Genomic DNA, 16,797 nt, shown 5'->3' with positions numbered 1-16,797 from the left:
GTTACTATCTCGTTTTTGAACTGTTACTGTGTGTCCTCTCCTCAGATTTTTAACTATATCTGGAGTTATAGAACTCTAATTCAACCGAGATGAGTCTCGTTGGAAAGCTAAGACAACATGCTATAAGTTCTATGAATTAAGGAGAACCCAGTTCTGCCTCTAAAGATAGTCAAAATTGCTCATCAACAAACACTTGGACTGTTACTGTCCAACTGTTACTGTCTGACCTCTCCTCATATTGTTAACTATATGTGGAGTTATAAAACTCCGATTCAACCGAGATTAGTCTCGTTGAAAAGCTAAGACATGAGGCTACAAGTTCTATGATTAAGGAGAACCTAGTTCAGCCTCTAAGATAGTCTGAATTGCTTATCAACAAACACTTGGACTGTTATTGTCCAACTGTTACTGTCTCGTTTTTGAATTGTTATTGTTTGACGTCTCCTCAGATTTTTAACTATATCTGGAGTTATAGAACTCCGATTCAAGCGAGATTAGTCTTTTCGGAAAGCTAAGACATGAGGCTACAAGTTCTATGCATTAAGGAGAACCCAGTTCTTCCTCTAAGATAGTCAAAAGTACTCATCAACAAACACTTGGACTATTACTATCCAACTGTTACTATCTTGTTTTTGAATTGTTACTGTCTGACCTCTCCTCAGATTTTTAACTATATCTGGAGTTATGGAACTCCGATTCAAGCGAGATTAGTCTCGTTGAAAAGCTAAGAAATGTGGCAACAAGTTCTATGAATTAAAGAGAACCCAGTTCTGCCTCTAAAGATAGTCAAAATTGCTCATCAACAAACACTTGGACTATTACTGTCCAACTGTTACTCTCTCGTTTTTGAACTGTTGTTGTCTGACCTCTCCTCAGATTTTTAACTATATCTGGAGTTATAGAACTTCGATTCAATTGAGATTAGTCTTGATGGAAATCTAAGACAACAAGCTACAAGTTCTATGAATTAAGGAGAACCTAGTTCTGCCTCTAAGATAGTCAAAAGTACTCATCAAAAAACACTTTGACGGTTACTATCTCGTTTTTGAACTGTTACTGTGTGACATCTCCTTAGATTTTTAACTATATCTGGAGTTATAGAACTCCGATTCAAGCAAGATTAGTCTCGTTGGAAAGCTAAGACATGAGGCTACAAGTTCTATGAATTAAGGAGAACCCAGTTGTGCCTCTAAGATTGTCAAAATTGCTCATCAACAAACACTTGGACTATTACTGCCCAACTGTTACTGTCTCGTTTTTGAACTGTTACTGTCTGACCTCTCCTCAAATTTTTAACTATATCTAGAGTTATGGAACTCCGATTCAAGCGAGATTAATCTTGTTGGAAAGCTGAGACATGAGGCTACAAGTTCTATGATTAAGGAGAACCCAGTTCTGCCTCTAAGATAGTGAAAATTGCTCATCAACAAACACTTGGTTTGTTAATGTCCAACTATTACTGTCTCGTTTTTGAACTATTACTGTCTAACCTCTCCTTAAATTTTTAACTATAACTGGAATTATAGAACTCAACTATATAAATTAACATCCACGTATCAATTCATAATCAACTTTAAAACAACTCAGAAGACCATGTTTAGAATATCTTACCTGGTACGAGTCAAGGTCTCGATCCCTCCTTTTCTTTTAATGACAGCCGACCTTCCCCTCTTCTTTTTTTGTTCAATTTTTCTTGTTAATCCCTTACTCACCAGTGTTTATTTTACCTATAACCCTTAATCTTGGATGGGTTCTTGAAATTTGATGTTTCTCTCTTGGTCTGTAAAAATAGATACGAAAACTCCCTCTCTTCATGATAGTTGCAGATTTGTTTTTGGTAAGAAGATTTGTTTTGCCTCCACTTCTTTTTAGTTTAATTTATTTTCTTTAATTTAATCCAGCCTTTTTTTTTCTTGGGATTTACAGAATATATATTGAAGTTTGATGGCCAATTAGGGACTTGATTGAAGAAATCCAAAACCAAGGACCAAATTGGAAAAGGCGCGTAAATAAAGGCACTGAAATTGACCAAATCAGGGGTCAAATGGAAGAAACTGGAAATCCAAAACCAAGGACCAAATTGGAAAAGGCGCGTAAATAAAGGCACTGAAATTGACCAAATCAGGGGTCAAATTGAAGAAACTGGAAGTTTATTGACCAATTAAGGGTCAAATTGAAGAAACTGGAAGTTTATTGATCAATTAAGGGTCAAATTGCATAAATCCAAAACCAAGGACCAAAGGCAAAAATGCGCCGAAATCTGGGGTTTAAATTGAAGTTCTTCATGGATAAAATTGAACAAAATTAAAGGTTTGAAGACAATTAGGGGTGTAGATAGAAATAAATCGCAAATTAAAGGACTAAATCGTAAGATTCATCTTCTTCTCTAGCGAGGCTGGTTGGGTGGCCACCTTCCCAAGGCATTTGGCACCTCGTTTCTTCACCAAATTGGATGAAATGTACACGCAAACGATCCTGTGATGCCTGACTACATGCTAGTGTAAGCCGTTCGGGCTGATCGAGGTTGCAGAGGCGGTGGCACCGCCCCAAAGTGGCCAACCCGACCAGCCATTTTCCTGCAAAATTGACAGTTCATCATTGCTACTTTGAGCCAATGGTTGGGATGCTTTCGGGTCGAACTAAGGGCTGAGATTTTGCACCAGAAGAGATAAAGTGTCCCTCTTCCACCGCCTATAAATTGATTTTATCTTTATGCTTAGGGGGTGGAGAAATTTCGGTCCAAAGACAGCCAAAAAACCAGCCTCCCTAACCCGGTTTTTACTACCAACAGAACCTCTTTGTGTCTCTCTCCACCGCGGCCTCCTGCCACAACCACCACCATCGTTGGTCTATCCACCTCCATATCCACCAACCCAGATCTTCATAGAAGGCGGATCAACCACTGCGACTGTCACCATCGTCAGCCTCTGCAGATTTCTTCTCCTTTCTTCCTCTTCTTGCAGCAACCACCGTCTGCCACTGTAGCAACACCACCGTCTGCCACTGTAGCCACCGTCAGCTCAACTACCAGAGCGCCTCCATTCCAGATAATTCTCTTCCTCTCGTCTCTGTTTTCTCGTTTCGTTCCCTTGCATGCAGAAGAACGTGCACTGTGCAAATTTCTGCAATGCAAGGCAAAATAATTACCCGATTACTGTGCATGAGCACAGTAACCAGATAATTACATTTGGCTGGTTAGTGTGCATGGCACAGTAACCAATCCGGGTTGGATCATCAGCCCAGTCCACGTGGTTGGGCTGAGTCCTACCCAATATAAGGTAGTTTGTGTTTTATTCGGGTCGGTCCCAGCCCAATTTTGTTTCGGGTCCGGCCCGTTCAAAAATTTACAAAAAAAATAATACATTTTCAAAAACATCCATGATTTTCTTGCATATTTTTCTATCCATTTTAATTAATATCGATTTGTTTTTTATATATCGTAAAAACACAAATGCGGTATTAAAATACCTGGTTTTCGTCAAAACTTAAAAAAATGTTTTTTTTGTTTTCATGCATATGGCCAAGTCTCTCAAAGAAAAAATCACATTATATTTTCATACAAAAAAAATTCAAAAAATATGTATTAGCATGCATCTTGGCTTTAATAACCAGTTTATTAAAGTCACAAGAACTAGGCCAATATTTCAAAAAAACACCAAAAAAAATATTTTGTTTTCTTTTAATATCTGAGATTACGAATTTATACGTAAAACGTACTCCTGATATTAAAAAGGTAGTTTTTTTATTTGATGTTAGCACAATTAGGTTTTTACTCGATAAGATAAGGACCTCCTTACCGAGGAGGACTTTTCTTAAGCCATAGACAGACCAAAAATTAGAAAACACAATAAGACCTTAGTTTTTATCAGACAATAAAACAATGCAGCTTACCTTAGATAGGGCGTATTTAGGGTGCTAATACCTTCCCTTTACGCAACTAGTCTCCGTACCCGATCTCTGAGACCAGTTAGGGTTCCTAGTGATGAAAATACTTGGTGCCGACTCCCATTCCATTTTTTCCACTGATAAAAGACAAGAATTCCTTGTCTTCCCATATTTCCCAAGATAGACACTCCACACCTTATGAAGGTGGTAAGCAATCGACGCGACGCCGCACATGTGCGACAAAAGTTTTCAGAGATAATTTACAAGTGAGCAGGGACTTAGTTTTTGCTAAGTATTCCATGCGTGAGCCATCACTCAGTTTTCACTGACGCTTTCTGGGTCACGAGTGACGTAGTTTTCGCTGAGGATTCCAAGTGTCAGCCGTCACTCAGTTTTTGCTGATGATTTCTCGGTCAGTAGGGACTTAGTTTTGACTGAGGATTCCATGCATCGAACATCACTCAGTTTTCACTGATGATTTCTAGGTCAGAAGTGCAGTTTTCGCTGTTGATTTCTAGGTTAGGAGGGACTATGTTTTTATCGAGGATTCCATGCATCACCCATAACAAAGTTTTCAGAGACAATTTATGGGTCAACAATGACTCAGTTTTTGGTGACAAACTCTAGGTGAGTAGCGACTTAGTTTTCGCTAAGTATTCCATGTGTGAGCCGTCACTCATATTTCACTAATGATTTCTAGGTGAGGTGTGACTTAGTTTTCGCCGAGGATTCCAAGCATCACCAGTAACTTTGTTTTCGCAGATGATTTTTGGGTCAGCAATGACTCAGTTTTTTGTCACAATTTCTGGGTGAGTGGGGACTTAGTTTCGTTGAGTATTCCATTTGTCAGCCGTCACACAGTTTTCACTGGCAATTTCTAGGTCAGGGGTGAGGACGAACTTAGTTTCCGCTAAGAGTTCCATACATGAGTCGTCACTCATATTTCACTGATCATTTCTAGGTCACAAGTGATGTAGTTTTTGCTGATGATTTCTAGGTTAGCAGTTAGCAGTGACACAGTTTTGGCTGATGATTTCTGGGTTATGCGGGACATAGTTTTTGCTGAAGATTCCATGCATAAGATGTCACTCAGGTTTCGCTGATGATTTATGGTTCAAAAGTGATGTGGTGTTCGCTGTTGATTTCTAAGTCATGAGGGACTAAGTTTTCGTTGAGGATTCCAAGCGTCACCAGTAACTTTGTTTTCACAGATGATTTCTGGGTCAACAGTGACTCCGTTTTCGCTGATGATTTCTGGTTCTAGAGTGACTTATTTTGTGATGAGGATTCCATTCGTCACCCGTAACTCAGTTTTCACTGGCAATTTCTAGGTCAGGGGTGAGGACGGACTTAGTTTCCGCTAAGAATTCCATACATGAGCCGTCACCCATATTTCACTAATCATTTCTCGGTCACAATTGATGTAGTTTTCGCTGATGATTTCTGGGTCAGCAGTGACAGTTTTCGCTGATGATTTCTGGGTTATGCGGGACTTAGTTTTTGCTGAGCATTCCATGCATAAAGACGTCACTCAGTTTTCGCTGATGATTTATGGTTCAATAGTGATGTTGTGTTCGCTATTGATTTCTAGGTCATGAGGGACTAAGTTTCGCTGAGGCTTCCAAGTGTCACCAGTAACTTTGTTTTCGCAGATGATTTGTAGGTCAACAATGACTCCGTTTTTTGTCACAATTTCTGGGTGAGTAGGGACTTAGTTTTCGCTGAGTATTCCATTGTCAGCCATCACTCAGATTTCACTAATCATTTCTGGGTCAGCGATGACACTGTTTTTGCTGACGATTTCTGGTTGTAGAGTGACTTATTTTGTGATGAGGATTCCATTTGTCACTCGTAACTCAGTTTTCACTGGCAATTTCTAGGTCAGTAGTGACACAGTTTTTGGTGACAATTTCTGGGTGAGCAGGGAGTTAGTTTTCGCTAAGAATTCCATACGTCAGCCGTCACTCAGATTTCACTAATGATTTCTGGGTCAGAAGTGATGTAGTTTTCCCTGATGATTTCTAGGTCAAAAGGGACTTAGTTTTGGCTAAGGATTCCATGCATCAGACATCACTCAGTTTTTGCATATGATTTATGCGTCAATAGTGACTCAGTTTTTTGTGACAATTTCTGGTGAGCAGGGACTTAGTTTTCACTAAGTATTACTGATTAATACTTAAAAGTGTATTTTTATCAAGGTTTTATATCATCATTTTGCACTTGAAGTATCAATAACTCCTTAACTAAAGCATGTTTTATAATAACATATCTAATAATATAAGATACCTTTAATTTATGGTAAATGTTCATCTTAAATGTAGGCATATCACATAAATGAAAGATTTGATTGATGAGTTGAAGTATTGAAATTGAAAGGACAAAGAGGTGGCCAAACTTAGAAAAGAGATGTTGGTACAGTCTAAATTGGAACATTATTCGGTAATCGGGTCATATCTGGAGTTGTAGATCTCGGATTTAGGTCTACTTTATATGGATGGAAAGGTAAGAGGCCTACAACTTTCATGGGAGTCCAAGATTTAACAAGGCCGTTTTCAAGTCCATATTGTAGCAACAACAAAGAAGTCTGAATCTGTCCTGCAGCCCAGACACTATTCAGTGTTCAGCCCATATCTCGAGTTCTAGAAGTCCAAATGATCTCAAATTGTTACACTGGAAAGATGAGACAATTTCCTAGAACTTTCATGATTTAAGTCTGTTTAAATTATGACGTTATCAATGATGTTTTTGGCAGACACGAAGATAAGAATTGTCACCAAGTCAAGATGTGGCCACCCACTCATCAATTAGTCAACAAATCAATAGTTCTGAATTTTGGACTATAAAAGGAGGCATTTGCCATGTATTTAGGCATCTTGGTGTTCAGAGCAAGATCATGCTCTTGCTTTCTCTCTTTGTATTTTTGTAATGTTTAAGTTTTGCTTTCATTAATATCTAGTTTATTCCTTTCATTTCCTTTTCTTTACTTAGTTAACTTCTTTCTCATTTATGTTCTTATCTTGTTTATTTATGTTTCTTTCTTTCATTATGTTTAGCTAAGTTAATTATGTCAAGGTGAAAAGGGTACACTAATGGTGTAAGAATAAGTATAATATAAACTTAACATAGACCTTAATGTTGGATACTAACATGCTTTATATTTGTTATCTTGTTCACTTTTAATACTTTGCTTGTTAAATGGTTAATCTAGATTTATGTTGTATAACACTTGGTATAACAAATACTTGGCACTTTTTTGCCTACATGCTGCTGCTTGTATCTGCAAAGATGTTCGTTTTATGGAGCAAATGGAGCTTTGTCGGCCTGCTGTCTTTCGGTGGTGTGAGCACTATGTTAGGTTATTGATAAGCCTCTGTTAGGTTTCTTCATCCTGCTGTTCCTGCTGATTAATTTCGGTGGTGTCTGCTTAGCATTAAACCTCTAATTAATGATCATCTGGTCAGTTTTACTCACAACATGAGTTGCTTGGTATAGGACTTCTTTGCCTATTGTGGGGACTTGTTTGGGTGAGGCTCTCTCCCCTTCTGTTTGGTAGGCTTGTTATGCTGGAGCTCAATCTGCTTGCTTCAGTTCTGTGCCATATAGGATTTTTCTGCTACGATGTAGCTCGATGTATTGCTGTTATATGCAGCTTGGATTGTATTGTGTCACCCTTCCTGAAGCTGGCTGGATTTCTTTGCTGCACTGATTACCAGCCTTGACTGCCCTATCTAATCCCTAGCTTGCCAGTATTTGTTGGAGTGTGTCCATGGCAACCATCACTCATGCAGCGTGTTCTGTTGGTTTGCTTCTGCTGTGTTGCCATATTTGCAATAGAGGAGCTTCATGGAGCATGTTCTGGTGGCACTATTGTCACCACTGCAGAGTACTTCAGGTTTGCTTGACTGGATGTAGCCTCTACTGTCACTGGCCTCTGGGTTGATCTATAGGTATGTTGATTGGTTGGCTAAAATGCTGTGCTAGTTGGATTGCTGGAATTTATTCTAGAGTTTTTTCTTTCGGCTGTTTTAAGTGAGGATATCTTGCTATTGCTTGGGCTGTGGTTTGATTGTTGGAGCTGCATGGATTCCAGCCAGGTTTGCTGTTTCGTTTTGTTCAGGCCTGCAGGTTTTTTGCAGATTGCTTGTGCTGCTGGCCCTCTTGGGGCTGGTCCTGGTTGCTGCTATATGCAGCTTGGTTGCAGCTGCCGTTAGCTTGCTATCCCCATATTGCAGGAGTGATTCCCTGCTTTCTGCATGTGATGCTGGCTGATGCGAGGTCCCTGGCACCTTGTCGGGTCTCTGTTTTGTTGGCTTCGTCCTGCTCTTGCTGGAATGGTCTTGGATTAATGCGCTTCAAAATGGGTGGAGGCTGGTTTGTGTTGCTTGTTACTCCTGTGACTGGCTTCTAGACATGTCCTTGGATCACCACTTTGGTGTTGTTGCTGCTTTATGCAGGATGTTTTGTTCCTGGCTTTTCTCGTTGGGGTTTTGGTGCTGCTTGCAGTTGTTGCTTTTTTGTTCTCTCACCCTCAGTTAGCTGACCTGGCTTGGGGTGTTTGTTTCCTTCCCTATTGGGTTTGCTTGTTGGTATGCTGGAATGGATTGTGTATTCTGGCATCTTTGTGCTGGTTTTGTGCTGCTCTAGGACTTGTGCCTTCTGGGCTTGCAGAAGCTGCTGCTATGGGTAGACTATAAAGGTTGCCTCTTTCTGTTGCTGTCTGCTGCTTTGTTGGGGCTTTATTTGGTCGGGTGAGGTTCTCTCCCCAATGTCCAGACTGTTTAGTCTGCTGGAGATGCTATATGGATGTGTATGCTTATTACCATATGGTTTTGACGCTTGTTCAAGGGAGCATGTTCCCTTTGATTGTTCTATTTCAGCAAGCTTGTCTTGCTTATGGTTTGTTCAAGGGAGCCTGTTCCTTTTGATTTCTGTTCAGCAAGCTTGTCTTGCTTATGTTTTGTTCAAGGGACTTTGTTCCCTTTTTCTTGTATTGCTGGTCTCCAGCGTATTTTTGATCTATAATATTCTTACATTTGATAAAAAAAAAATACTTGGCACTTTCATAACCCATACTGTATGGTATAACCGACACCTGAGCTATGAAATGAACTTGATTTGTTGTTAACATAAGTTATAATCATGAATGCTTGGCAACATTTACAAGTATTAGCATTATTCGAATAAGATAACTAATGTAATCATGTTAACAATTTATAATCTGATTGGAACCTCCTTTGTGTGTAGTTTCTAATTGAATACTAAGAGTTTATACTATACTTGTTTGAAATACCATTAGTGGATCCTCTAACCTTGATGTTTGTTTTTATCATTGTTTAATTCTCATATTGATCTTCATCTCAAAGTTCTCATCAACTTCTTCTTCTTCTTCTTCTTCTTCATTATTATTATTATTATTATTACTATCATTATTGTTGTTATTGTGTTGCTGTTATTTATAATTTATACAATTAACCTCCCTGTGGTTCGACCCCGGTCTTGCCGGGTTATTTATTACTTCGACACTCCTACACTTGAAAAAGACATCAATCTTTTGGTCGTGTCAATTACATGCGTGAGTCATCACTTAGATTTCACTAATCATTTTTGGGTCAGGAGTGACTTAGTTTAAGTTGAGGATTCCATGCGTCACCCGTTACCTAGTTTTCACTGACGATTTCTAGGTCAGTAGTGACTTAGTTTTTTGTGGCAGTTTCTGGGTGAGGACGGACTTAGTTTTCACTAAGAATTCCATACCCGAGTCGTCACTCATATTTCACTGATCATTTCTGGGTCACAAGTGATGTAGTTTTCGCTGATGATTTCTGGGTCAGCAGTGACACAGTTTTCGCTGATGATTTCTAGGTTATGCGGGACTTAGTTTTTACTGAGGATTCCATGCATAAGACGTCACTCAGTTTTCGCTGATGATTTACGGTTCAAAAGTGATGTGGTGTTCGCTGTTGATTTCTAGGTCAGGAGGGACTAAGTTTTCGCTAAGGATTCCAAGCGTCACCAGTAACTTTGTTTTCGCTGATGATTTCTGGGTCAACAGTGACTTAGTTTTTTGTCACAATTTCTGGGTGAGCAGGGACTTAGTTTTCGCTGAGTATTCCATACGTGAGTCGTCGCTCAGTTTTCGCTGAAGATTTCTAAGTCAGCAGTGACACAGCTTTCACTGATGATATCTGGGTCAAGAGGGACTTAGTTTTTGCTGAGGATTCCGTGCCTAAGACGTCTCTCGATTTTCCCTGATGATTTATGGGTCAAAAGTGATGTAGTGTTCGCTGTTGATTTCTAGGTCAGGAGGGACTATGTTTTCGTTGAGGATTCCAAGCATCACCAGTAACTTTTTTTTCGCAGATGATTTGTAGGTCAACAATGACTCCGTTTTTTGTCACAATTTCTGGGTGAGTAGGGACTTAGTTTTCGCTGAGTATTCCATTCGTCAGCCGTCACTCAGATTTCACTAATCATTTCTGGTCAGCGATGATACTGTTTTCGCTGACGATTTCTATTTCTAGAGTGACTTATTTTGTGATGAGGATTCCATTCATCACCCGTAACTCAGTTTTCACTGGCAATTTCTAGGTCATTAGTGACACAGTTTTTTGTGACAATTTCTGGGTGAGGAGGGAGTTAGTTTTCGCTAAGAATTCCATACGTTAGCCGTCACGCAGATTTCACTGATGATTTCTAGGTCATAATTGATGTAGTTTTCCCTGATGATTTCTAGGTCAAGAGGGACTTAGTTTTGGCTAAGGATTCCATGCATCAGACATCACTCAGTTTTCGCAGATGATTTATGCGTCAACAGTGACTCAGTTTTTTGTGACAATTTCTGGTGAGTAGGGACTTAGTTTTCGCTAATCATTCTTGGGTCAGAAGTGACTTAGTTTAAGTTGAGGATTCCATGCGTCGCCCGTTACCCAGTTTTCACTGACGATTTCTACGTCAACAGTGACTTAGTTTTTTGTGATAGTTTCTGGGTGAGGACGGACTTAGTTTTCACTAAGAATTCCATACTTGAGTCGTCACTCATATTTCACTGATCATTTCTGGGTCACAAGTGATGTAGTTTTCGCTGATGATTTCTGGGTCAGTAGTGACACAGTTTTCGCTCATGATTTCTGGGTTATGAGGGACTTAGTTTTCATTGAGGATTCCATGTGTAAACACCCAAAAAGAAAAAAGAAAAAAGAGAGAAGTAAAGCTGAAATGACTCCACCATCGTTTTCGATTGCTGAATCGGCAGCGACACAATTTCTGGCTGCTGATTTCCGAATCGGCAGCGATACAGTTTCTAGGTGCTGATTTTCGAATCGGTAGGACTTAATTTTTGAATCGATGACAACATGGTTTCCGCTGCCGATTTCTGAATCAGCAGCTAAGCAGTTTTCTTTGCCGATTTTTGGATTGGCAGCTACTCGATTTAATTGAAAGTTTAGGAAAACAATCAGGTTGTCTCAAGGAGTTAAGAAGGAGGGGTAAAACCAACCCTAAACACCCCACCTCATTTAATGTGAAGTATAAATGCAAGGAGAGAGAGAGAAGGCGACCCTTCCTCTTCCCAAAGTCTACCAACAACAGCTGCATGTCCAGTTGTATGCTTCTCTTCTCTCCCTCCTTCCCAATAGAAACTGAACCAGAAGCAGCAGAGAGTAGCTCTATGAAGGTGTGATAGAAAGGGAGAGTTGAGATCTTGAGGGGAGGCCGGACAACTACCTAGAGGGAAGGGAGAAGGGGCTGGAACGAGGGGGAAGAAACTGACAGAAGAAAGAGAACCGAAAGAGAAAGAAGGAGAAGGAAAACCGGGAGAAGGAGCGAAGGAACTCTACCAAACTATCCATATAACTTAGATCCGAAAAGTTTGGGTCATGTAGTCTCTTCCCCCTTGTTCTTGAAACCCAGAACCGAAAATGATGAAGGAGTTCCTAAGGAAAAATTGACCTAAGACCTTTAAGCTAGCTGTAAAGGAAACTAAAACCAACTAAGAGGACAAAGAAACAGAGACAAAATAAGGCAAATTTCCATAACATCTAACAAAGAAAAGGTATTAAATGGAAAGAACAAAACATGGTAGAGGGTCGGCCTTAGCAAAGGGGTTGGCAAAAATGCATATGTGTGTGTGTTCTGCTGGGATTTGATGAAAGATTTTGTGCTGGAATTGATGGTTTGCAATGTGTGTTCTGCGGGAATTTGAGGAAAGATTATTTGTTGGAATTGATTATTGCATGTGTGTATTTTGGTGGACTTTCATAACAGATTACGTGTTAGGATTGATTGTTGCATGTGAATGTGTATGTTCATGCCAAAATCATGTGACTTTGCTGGAACCTAATGTCAAATTGCGTGTCTGCAATGAAATTGTAATTCGCTGCCGAAATTGAGTTATTTGCAGCGAATTAACATTCATTACCAAATTGTTTGTCCTGCAGCGAATATGGGTTGCTGCTGAAGTTGAATTGTCTGCAGCGAATTTGTAATTCGTTGTCGAAAATGAGTTGTTTGCAGCGAATTAACATTCGCTGCTGAATTGTGTGTTCTGCAGTGAATTTGGGGTTCGCTGCCGAAGTTGTATTGCCTGCAGCGAAATTGTAATTCACTGCCGAAATTGAGTTTGGTGCAATGAATTAACATTCGCTGCTGAATTGTGTGTTCTATAGCGAATTTGGGATTTGCTACTGAATTTGAATTGTCTGCAACGAATTTGTAATTCGTAGCCGAAATTGAGATGTTTGCAGCGAATTAACATTCGCTGCCAAATTGTGTGTCCTGCAATGAATTTGGGATTCATTGCAGAACTTGAATTGTTTGCAGCGAATTTGTAATTTGCTGTCGAAAATGAGTTGTTTGCAGCGAATTAACATTAGCTATTGAATTGTGTGTTCTACAACGAATTTGGGGTTCGCTGCCGAAGTTGTATTGCCTGCAGTGAATTTGTAATTCGTTGCTGAAATTGAGTTCGGTGTCGTGAATTAACATTCGTTGCTGAATTGTGTGTTCTGTAGTGAATATGGGATTCGCTGTCGAAGTTGAATTGACCACAAATTCGCTGCCGAAATTGAGTTGTTTGCAGCGAATTAACATTCGCTGCCGAATTGTGCGTCCTACAGTGAATTTAGGATTCGCTGCCGAAATTGAATTGGCTGCAGTGAATTTGTAATTCGCTGCCGAAAATGAATTGTTTGCAACAAATTAACATTCACTGCCGAATTGTGTGTTCTGCTGCCAAAATTGAGTTGGGTGCACCGAATTAACATTCGCTGCCAAATTGTGTGTTCTGCAATGAATTTGGGATTCACTACTGAAGTTGTATTGTCTGCAGTGAATTTGTGACTCGATGCTGAAATGGAGTTGTCTGCAGCGAATTAGCATTCGCTGCTGAAAACGTGTTGGATGCAGCGAAGGAGGATTCACTGCCGAAATTGTAGCACCAGCAACGAAACAATTTTAGCTGCCGAATGGTGCAGCCTGCAGCGAATCAGTTTTCGCTGCCAAATTGTGCAACCTGCAGCGAGTCAGTTTTCGCTACCGATTTCTACAATAGGCCTCCCGGGCAGAAATGACTCAAATGCTTGTAACAATTTCATTGTATGATGGTGTAAAATGGCGATAAAAGATTGATTAGCTCCAGCTAATGGCATCCAAAGCAAATGATCAGGAAGAACAAATGATTAGCTTCGGCTAATGGCATCCGAATAGATGATTGGGACAAATGATTGATTAGCTTGGGCTAATAGCATCCGAATGGATGACCGAGATAAATGATCGATTAGCTCCGGCTAATGGCATCTAAAGCAGATGACGGGGATGAACAAATGATTAGCTTCGGCTAATGGCATCCGAATGGATGCCCGGGATAAATGATTGATTAGCTTCATCTAATGGCACCAAAGTAGATGATCAGGATGAACAAATGATTAGATTCGGCTAATGGCATCTGAATGGATGACCGGGACAAGTGATTGATTAGCTTCGGCTAATAGCATCCTAAGTGGATGACCGGGATGAACAAATGATTAGCTACGACTAATGACACTCTAAGTGGAAGACCAGGATGAGTAAATGACTTGCTTCGGCCAATAGCATCCTAAGCAGATGACTAGGATGAATAAATTATTGGCTTCAACTAATGGCATCTTAAGAGGATAGTCGAATTTGAGTGTTATGAGTTAGTTTTAAGAACTGATACGTTCATGTATACTACGTTTTGTATATACGAAGTATATGAAAGAACTATGATTGTTATGCTTTAAACGGAGAATAACATTAGTTCGGCTAACGATATTCGAGATGAATGATCGGGTTTGAGTATTGTAATTAGCCTCGGTAATTGATGAATTAGTAACGGTGGTATTTTCATAAGTAAGGAGAAATGAAGGAATTATGCTCTTTTGGCCCATGAATGAAATGTAACATTAATATTGCTTTATTATGCTTTCTTAAATTGCCTATAATGCTTGAAATTACCTTGTGTTGTAACAGGGACATCATACCAACATGGAACATAAGGAAATTTGTTTTGCGGCTCACACATTTTGAAATGAACTATATATCCGCATTGCTCGCTTTTTATGATCGGTTTGTTTTAACTCGCAAGTGCACGAGTGTGCGATGTAGCAATTAACTCGGTAAGATCGAGGTCATATCCACAGAGAGCTAGATCTGGAAATTAAGCTAGGTAACAAAAGAAATTAAATTAATAATAACTTGGTTGAAAATAATTGATGGATTTGTTTTCAAAGATGAAAAAGTGTAACTAGATTTTAAATGACAAGAAAAAGTAAGTCTTGGTCCAAATCAATTTTAATGGTGATGTATTGGTGATTCCTTCAACATATATAAGATAACTCAACCTAATATCAACGATGGTGATATTAGATCGGAAGATATTACAATGAAGTTTAAAAAGATGAAGATTGATTATTGCTTAAGAATAAACAAGTACTTTCATATTAAGTAAGACATTGAATCAAGCAATCTTTATATCAAAACTAAGGTTTGTGCATAAAAATTCAAGATTATAACATTACCTAAATGATTTCTAAAATTTCTTTGCAATAATAAAACATTTATGAAGAAAATGAAAAGATAGACATTAAGATTCATTCATATCTTAAAGAACTCACCTCAATCACCATCATCCTTGATTTGGATCCAAGAAAGAGATTAGCCAACCATGATTATATATAAGAACACTTCAATAAACATGAAATAACTTGAATCAAACTGAAATAATGAGTTTTACAAACTAAAAAACTGAAGTCTACAAAGAAGATCACAACACAATTTCAGTAAAAATTCTAACACAAATCTGACTCTAACTTTGGACAGCAATTCGACACTCTTATAAGCCTCCTTTGGAGATATCTATAGAGAAATATTTATAGGCCATTTTGTTAGCTTTCCAGATCATTAAACAACAGCTCATTTGGACATCTGAATCAAGAGTTATGGGCAAAACACCGAAAGATGTTCTGGAACATCAAATCAGGCCAGCTTGGAGAACACTTTGGTGCACGTTTTTCTTCCTCCTTTATGAGTTGTCTCTTTCTTCTTTTGACCCAAAAAAATGTCACAATGTCCCCTCCAGCTTTCCATCCATGTGCTTGCCCTCTTGGATCAATGAATTACCCAAAATAAATCAAATGTTATTTGTTATGTGGACATGTAAGATCATGGATTGTGCTTGGGCTGATTTGGAGGCTGATTTGGGGCTGAATTTAAGCATCAAATATAGATACAAATGTACCTATTATTTGGGCTAAGATTGACATTGAAACCTTGAGTGTTTGATGGTTGAAGTTTCCACACAACATAAGACAAGTTTGGGCTTGAAATAGATCATATGATATTCTTTTCTAGAATTGGAATTGAAGATTGATTTTTGGGGCAAATTTGGAGCACTTATTTGAACCAAGATTTGCTTCAATCTTCAACTAAATTTCTCTTCAATTCTTTGTTTCGAATTCCGACGTTGAATTTTCTAAAATAATTCATTTAAGCTCCAAAAACCTATCGAAACATTAAAAGAAACTTCATTACTGAAAAGCACATCAATTATTATAAAAAACCCAAATAAAAACAATAAATACATATGTAAAATAAGAGACTTAATGATACTTTTGATGCACAATCACACCCCCTAACCTATATTTTGCTAGTCCTCAAGCAAACAAAACATAAAACCTTTGAAATAAAAAGAATAATAATAACTTAATTAGGCTCGACTCATCACATTTAAAGGACCTATCATGCAAACATTGGTATCTTTAACTTAGTGTACACAATAACGAATAAAGAAAAATAAGCATACTCACATTCTCTAAATCAAACATCCATACAAAATTTCAAATTCAATCGTATTTATCATGCAACCAACATAATTGATTCACGCGAAAACTCAACTTGTAATCTTCCCTTCTAACTACTACAAACAAGGTAGCAAACTAGAGAAATATCTATATATATATATATTTTTTTCTTTTCTTTTCTTTTTTTCTCTTTTTTTTGAAGATATTATTTATTCTTTTTCTTTAAGTGGTCACTTCCCTTTTGACACGAATACAAACATTTGTGATGAATGCACCCGGTTACTCACAAAGTCACAAACTTAAAGTGCTTTGCATACTCATATTTCAAGCTGACGTTTGACGTAAAGATAAACATTTGTGATGAATACCCCTAGTTATTGAGCAACTCAAAACATTGGAGTAGATAGAACTTTGTACACATTTGTGTAATAATGATTACTCTATTTACTTAAACCTTGTTTAGGACTAGATCAAAAGGGATAATCACAAGTAAAGCATCACACTCATCTTTCATGCATAATCACACAACTCACACAACTTTTACAAGGAAAGATGTACTTCAATAATCTTAAAAAAAAGTATGCTATATCTTGCTTTA

The sequence above is a fragment of the Populus trichocarpa genome, chromosome 10 (assembly GCF_000002775.5).
Source record: "Populus trichocarpa isolate Nisqually-1 chromosome 10, P.trichocarpa_v4.1, whole genome shotgun sequence".
NCBI classification, from domain to species: domain Eukaryota; kingdom Viridiplantae; phylum Streptophyta; class Magnoliopsida; order Malpighiales; family Salicaceae; genus Populus; species Populus trichocarpa.
This window is presented reverse-complemented; position numbering follows the sequence as displayed.